General features: G+C 44.5%; 1 long non-coding RNA gene across 1 annotated transcript in view; it reads right to left on the reverse strand.

The window, feature by feature from the left end:
• Positions 1-242: 242 nt before the first annotated feature.
• Positions 243-7792, reverse strand: part of LOC133499569 (uncharacterized) — a 33445-nt gene continuing 25895 nt past the window's right edge. The window contains exon 3 of the long non-coding RNA XR_009794695.1: positions 243-616. This is a non-coding gene — a long non-coding RNA (uncharacterized LOC133499569). The remainder of the gene's footprint in view (positions 617-7792) is intronic.

The raw sequence follows: 7792 nt of genomic DNA on the forward strand, positions 1-7792 counted from the left end.
GTTGATTACATTTTAAACTCATCAGTGTTGTGTCTGTGTCAGCTCAGCACCACCACCTTGCCTGCCTCATACCACACCGTTCCATTGCTGTCCACAGTCACTCCTTCACTTCTTTCATCCTGTATAACAGATTCGAGCGCCAGCATGGTCCACACAAAGCCTATTGATGTGAGGCAAAGCAATAAAATTGTAATCATAAAAGAACTCGGACATTCACGTCCCAATTGTTTTTCAGACAGACATTGTTGACATTGTTAATTGTTTTTCAGGCACAGACATTGTTGACATTGTTGACATCTTTGATTTAGACTCAATTCTGATCATCTTCACCTTCCCTCTCTTGACTTGCCTGTCCGGGCAGTCAACTTTCACGCTCACCATTGTCAGGTATAATGTCAGGTGGCGGTCTCAACTGCGAGTAATGATACCACTTATGACCCTTGGTCTCCAATTGGATGTCGTGTGAGGTTCTAGCCAGAACCCTAAATGGTCCTTTCCAGCGAGGGTCAGTCCACTTCCTGGACAGCACTCGGAGGTAACGTATGGAGTAATGTCGGAATCCCGTGGTGTTGACGAAGTGTCGACAGCCGCCTTTTCCGTGACCTGTGCAGACACACTGGAAACAAGTGCATGAAGATACTTCCAGTACAAAGCATGTGTTAAATCCGGAGTCGGCAAGTCAGCCGGCGGAACCAAGGTGGAGCTAGGACCTGGCATTAGGCGACCTATTAACAGTTCGAACGGTGCGAACCCAGTAATTTTGTGAACAGTTTGGCGGACCACCAACAGAGCCAGGGGCAAAGCTTGTAGCCACGACATCTTTGTCTGGGCCATGATTTTAGCCAATTTTTCCTTTAGATTCCTGTTAACCCTCTCTACTTTGCCTTGGCTCTGAGGGTGGTACACACACCCAAAACGATGCTTGAGGCCTGTTGTTAAAATGTGTACCATTGTCAGACCTGATTAAAGCAGGGAAACCATGAGTCGGAATGTAATGGGTTACCAAGGCTTTAATTTCTGACGTGGGATCTTCTTTTGCACACTTTTGTACTGCAATTTCACTCCCTTATAGGTAAATGCGAACATGTGTCGTATTGATTCTGCTAGTGGTAAGCAGAAATACGCATTTGTCAAGTCAATCACTGTGTACCACTGTTTTTGTGGATCCAAGGATGATAGGATGCGGTGGGGATCGGGAACTGGCAGAGCAGGAGTTACGGTGATGTCATTGACGGGCCTCAAATCATGGGCCATCCGCCACGTCACCCCATCCGCCTTTTGAACTGGGCGTAGGGGTGTTTTTCCACGAGAAGGCTGATGTTTCCAACACCCCCGCATCCCACAATCTGGCCACTGTGTCTTCCATACCTGAGGCCATCGATATTGAGGACGGCGGACCGGAATGGAACAATCAACCTCCAAGTGGATCGGCTGAACTGTTTGACACAAACCAACATCAAATGGACCCTGCGACCACAGGGCCTGCGGCATTTGATCCAACATAGCCTGTGTGGACTCATGATCAGTCTGCTCCCGCCCATGATGGCGGTCCAGAAAAACCAACTCGAGGTCTGCCTCGTCCACCATTTTTGCCATAATCCTAAAACTGTTAGCTGAGGCAGAGTGCCACACATCTGGAATTTCCGTTATCATCCAATCATGCTGTTGTGTTAATCTTTTCCCCATCTGCCCCAATTGGCGGGGCTCATGGCCTGGCGACACTGCCAGTGTTACATGGGGCAGACCTTCCTCACCCATTTTGAACCATTGTTCTTGCTCTGGCGACAACTGCACATTCGCTGCCACTCCCTCTGGGCCTACAAAGATGCATGGTGACTGTAGTGTCCAATCAACTCCCTTGATTTCTTCAAACGCATCTCGAAATACTTCATCCGAATCCCTATCGTAATATAGAGTGCAATGCAATGGGTCCACTGGGAGGTGGTACGGTGCCAAAGCCTGGATCCATGGTTTCCACAGTAGATACGTAGAGTAGACACCTCCTCCTAATGGGGTCTCTGGACTCAGCCGAGCCCAGTATATTTGTGCAGTCTCTGGTACTGTGGAGAGTGGGGCCATCAACCACTGGCCTCTTGTCATCATTGGTTGGGTGCATTCCAAGACCTGTCCGTCAGGAAATTTCACTGTGAGTCCCTGTTTGCCACAAAGAATTTGGGCTCTCAGTGCTGTTAACATGTCTCGACCCATCAAATTAATGGGAGTATCCACTGCATGGACATAGGAATGATACAATTTCTGTCCAGTATTTGTGATTTCCGTTTTTCAAAGGCCACGTGAAAGGCAGAGTCTGAGGACGTCCCGAGAAGCCGACCAACATTGTAACTCGTTTCGACAACGCTGTGCTTGTGTCCACCAACATCTGGATTGGAGTACCCGCCACCGTCAACTGAAGCATTGGCTCTGCCTGGCCAGTGCTTCCCGAGCTTCCCAGGCCCTCTATTCGTCCGGGCCGTACCATGGGTCAGCCTGGTAATACTGACCCTGTGGGTTCGGCTGCGGCCAAGGGCGGGCTTTTGTGGCCTTCCCTGGTTCTGTGTCCCCGCTTGCTGATTTCTTTGCTCTGGCCCCGGCGGTGGTGGGTTGCCATAACAGTCCCGAGCCCAATGATCCGGGGATCCACAATTGAAACAGGTCCCCGGGGCAAATCCATTCCGTCCTCGACCTGGGAAGGTACCACGACCACGCCTTCTGTATCCACCACGGAATCCTTGTCCTCGACCCCGTCCAGCCCCCACTGGAGTCTGATACATTTGCTTTTGTTTTGCCTTCTCCTGTTTTGCTTCACCATGCAACTTTGCAAGCTGTAATTTAACCAAACTCGTCGCCAGAGCATCAGTCTCCTTCTGGTCTTTGTTTGCTTTTTCCGCATAAATCCGGCAGTGATGTATCAAATGCCTCTTAAACCGCGGCTCCGGGCAGACCAGAATATCTGGATCTGTCCTCAAAATCGTCTGCACCTCGTTTGGGAGCCCATTCAACATCGCTGTCCTAAACATCATCTCGGCCTCCGGATAGCTGGCTGGATGTTTGCCTGTGGTTTCAATCCACAGCTCCATCGCTTGAGCATAATGTTGCTCCGGAGTCACATCCTTTCCGTAATTAAATATTGTAGGAGCCACATCCACTGGAGATGGAAAGGCTGCCCTCAATTCTCTAAACATGACATCAGTCACCTCTGCCAGTGGCGTTTCACTTCCCAAATGGTGGGTGCCGGATGCCACCTCAATATTCTGTAATTGAATTAGGGAACATGATCCCAAGATAGCCTGCCTAAAATCCCCCAATGCTACTCCCTGTCCTGACATCGCCGCCAAAAATTTAGTAATCCAGGCTCGTGCCCCTTTATCCAGGGGTGGCATTTTCTCCACCAACGCAGCTCCAACTAAGTAAAACTTCAGCTGTGAAGTCATGGTCTTTCCAGACCAATAATTTACCTCTGTTCAACATTCGAACCTGTGCACGAATTCCCTCCATGGTGTGGTGCCGTCATTTTGGCCTGGTTGCAACATGGGGATCCTTTCCCTTGGCCCATCTTCCTCTTTGGTGTCAGAGAGGGGTTGGCCATGCGAAGAGTCCCTCGTAGGTAACTTTGAGCAGAGCTGATGGCAAAAAAAAGATTTCTGGATGTCCCCAGGTGCCCCTGGACTACACTCCTCTGGCTTAAAAATTTTTGGTGTGCTATGTACATGACGTCCCATACAGTCAGAGGAGAATGGGTTTGAATATGTCATTTGCATTAATTTGCATTAGAGGCATTAGAGGTTGAGCAATTGTGTGTAGTGCTTCGTGCTTCGTGAACACCAGCTTTGATATACATCATTGCAAAAGGGTTACAGCGGGAAAACTGTGGCCTAGCTAGCACTTCCTCCCCAGCAGCAAATGTGTTTGGACAAGTTGCGTCACACACAAATGGGTTATAATGTTCACATTTCCTCACCGTCCAATATTGTTTGCTCACACACTTGACACTCCCAGGAGCGCTAGTCATCACAATACCAGAGTCAGGAGGGTTAGCTTCGGGTCCAACGTATTCACAGGGATTGTGAGTAGCAGCCATCACGCGTTAGCTTAACTCAGTTGAATAAAGCAAGTACTTTACCGATTCTGATCAAAAGAGACAACGCTCACCACTCCTTAGACAACATGAGAAGGTCCCTTCGTGGTGTCCAGTGTTAACCGTTCCTGCTCCGGTCGCTTGACCGTGGTCAGGAGACACAGGGGAGACGTTTTCTCCAGGGCCGAGGTTGTCTTCCATTCTCACATCGCATCCCCAAACTCAATGGCGGGAGTAGTAATCAACGGTTACTCAACTCACTTTAATGGCTCTTAGCAAACAACACTACCCAGGTCGCCGTGAATTCAACTTTTTCTCTCTCTAACACTCGCCTCTCACCTAACGCATGCGCAGTCCGTCTCACCAACACAACACACATGCCCACCTGCACCAAGCCCCTACCAATAGATTTTGATATTATTATCATCCTTTGTGTTAAAAAAATAAATGCTAATAATTCACACAAATGAGTAATACATATATGTATATTGTCATAATGTGGTATATTGATAAAACATCGAACTGATGAGAGGTTTAAAGAGTCGAGGAAATGATTTCATTAAAAGGGTTTGTAATGGGGGTGAATACATGCAAAGACATATTTCACACTGAAACGTTGAGATATAACGTTAACTCTTTTTTTTTCTTCTTTTTTTTCACCATTTCAGTTTTCAGAATTTTGGAGGAATGGCTAAACCCAAGCCCAATTACACACGGCCACTCTTTAGATTAAGTTCAAATTTGGCAAGCTTTTTAACAGCACTCACTTTATGGAATCTTTAACACTATGTTTTCATCATTTTAAGATTACTGTGTGCATTCTGGAACAGATACTAATTGTCATTACTTCTTACGTCAATTTGTATTAAAGTAATAATTTTGCACACTTTTTTTCCTCATAAAATACAAATATAATCTTCTTTTGGGGAAATGAACCTGGGCTCTTATTTGAAAAGTTAAATTTTTATGAATCACTGACAGCTTTTTTTTTTTTTACTAATAGCTGGGAAAACAATAAGAACTCAGGCGAATTACTGATATTGATGAAGCGGGAAAAACTAAAAATGATGCCTGATTCAAATCCCTTGTATAATGATATATCTGCAAATGGAAATGTGTTTTGAAATTCAAATAAAAGTTACACTAGTTGACAGAGCAACATTGGGGGTGAAGAGAAATTAATGTTCTTTCGGGAGTATTCCCACTGAGAATAATAGGTGCAGCACTGTGCCGGCACCAGGCGCTTCCCTGGAACGTGACAGTCAGCTTAATTGCAGCTTTTAGGATCATTACTGCTCCCATGTGAATGTCAAAATGGACAAGGCTAGTGGGCCTTTGACAAACAGGCAACCACCTCCCACCACCCTGTAGTCACTAGGAGCTGACCCCTAACCAGTAGAAAAATACAAGCCTTGCTTTCCGTCTTCTTTTCCTCAAATCACAAAAGGCAGAATACCACCTTATTCTTTTTAATTTTCTCTCTATATCAAACAAATAAAATACAGCAGACCTTCAACAAATTATTCCTTCATTAGTTGTTGAATACTGTGATATAGGTACATACATAAAGTTAAAGATGAATTCTTTGCAAAATTCAAGAAAATGTTCTACAAAAAGATAGGACACTGAACTTTTGTGGATTAAATTTGCTCTATATTTGAAAAAAAACATTTCATTGAAGATGTTCTGATACAGATACATAAATGAAAAAAGATGACAGCACAGTGACGCTCAGCCCTCTCTCTCTTCTACCTCCAACCTTTGTGACTCCAGTTGTCATGGCTGCGCCTGCCTCATGACAGATTTGCTGGTTAAGGAGCCCATTCATCATTTCAGAGCAGAAGCTTACATCCAACTCAAGAGCTGGAAAAAGTGGCTATTGAAGAGCCTTGGCCTCATCCCCACAATCATCAAATGAGGTCTTCCATTGAGCATCATTGCTCACAATGTGGGATATAATGTAAAGCACTCTTTCTCTAAAAGCCCTGTCAAAGTCTTTAGTTGCCATCTTGCTGTCATTGATGCCCATCCTACTTTTTTGACAACACACAATTTTCTCTAAGATGACCTTGCAACTTTGTTATAGGTACATTTGTTTGATTCATAGAGGACTTGCTAAATTCCATTTAAGTCTTCTATTGCAAAAATAATTTCTTTGCTCTCTAAGAGGAATTGTTGTTCTCCACCTGAAAACAGCACTACTGGTTATCTCACGGTCCTATAATTCCGAATGAATCATTTTAAAACCTAAATTCGAAAAAATGACATCTGCAACAATGGAAACCTGGTCAAATGGCATCACCAATGCTCTAACCACTCAGCTACGGGGCCTCTTATGACATATTAAGATGTTGTGAATAAATGATATTACTTCTTGCTGAACAGATGTTGAGTTGTAGAAAAAAAAAAGACTCACAATAAAGTGTCTATTATTGGTCTGTGATATGCGTATCAGGTAAGAGCCTTTTCAATGATTTTCTAGTCAAGCTTGTTTTTGGTTTCCAGTGGTTGTGACAATTTCCCTGGTTATCCTGGGCATACAAATCACACCTTTCAAAACAAGAAAGGTCAAAAACTCTCAGGTGTTGTGCTTTTCGAAGTGCTTCAAAGCCAAGTATGTTATCCTTGTCACCTGGAGAGAGGTTGCAACTGTAGCAAAGGGGGGATTTTGGAACCCAACATATTCTGAGTGTTTTTAGCAAAACATGATGCATTTTGTAGTTTTTCAGTGTTGCTTTAAATCTTAATTTTTTTTTTGCATTTGGCTGGCAACCAGTTCAGGCTGTACCCCGAATCATGCCCGGGGATAGCTGGGATAGGCTTCAGCACTCCCATGTCCCTTGTGAGGATAAGTGTCTCAGCAAATGGATGGATGAATTACTCTGAGTTGTTGACTGTGTTGTGGTACATTCACCTGATTTTGAAAACAAAGGAAAAGAAGAAGATTGGAACAGTTTATTTGAACCTGTACATGTACACCAGGATGGATACAAAAGAAGGAGAAAGGTATCTCTACAGGTTAGCCAGACAGAGATAGAGATGGGAAAGATGTGCAGCATGTAAAGGTGATTAAGGATAGCAATGGAAATGCATATGTTGACTGGTGCCAGTAATGTACTAAGCAGATGGAAAGAATACTTTGAGAAGTTAATGAGTGAAGAAAATAAGAGAAGGAAGAGTAGAAAACACAAGTGTGAATGACTTGGAAGTGGCAATGATTGGTAAGGAGGAAGTCAGAAAGGCACTGAACAGGATGAACATTGGAAAGACAGCTGGTCCTGATAACATACTAGTGGAGGTATGGAAGCAATTTGGAGAGGTGGATGTGGAGTTGGGGTTAACAACACAGAGCAATGGTGAGTGTGGTAAGAAAGTGAAGAAACGGGTCCAAGCACGCTGGAACAGTTGGCGGAAGGTGTCTGATGTTCTATGTGACAGAAGAGTCTCAGCTAGGATGAAGGGCAAAGTTTATAAAACAGTGGTGATACTGGCCATGATCTACAGATTAGAAATGGTTCGCTGAAGAGACAACAGGAAACAGAACTGGAAATGAAGATGGTGAGGTTCTCGGTCGGAGTGAGCAGGTTGGATAGGATTAGAAATTAGCTCATTAGATGGACAGCCAAAGTTGGATGTTTTGGACACAAGGTTAGAGAGAGCAGACTGAGATGGTTTGGACATGTTCAGAGACAAGAGAGTGAGTATATTGGTAGAAGG

This window comes from Syngnathoides biaculeatus, chromosome 4, assembly GCF_019802595.1.
Source record: "Syngnathoides biaculeatus isolate LvHL_M chromosome 4, ASM1980259v1, whole genome shotgun sequence".
Classification (NCBI taxonomy): domain Eukaryota; kingdom Metazoa; phylum Chordata; class Actinopteri; order Syngnathiformes; family Syngnathidae; genus Syngnathoides; species Syngnathoides biaculeatus.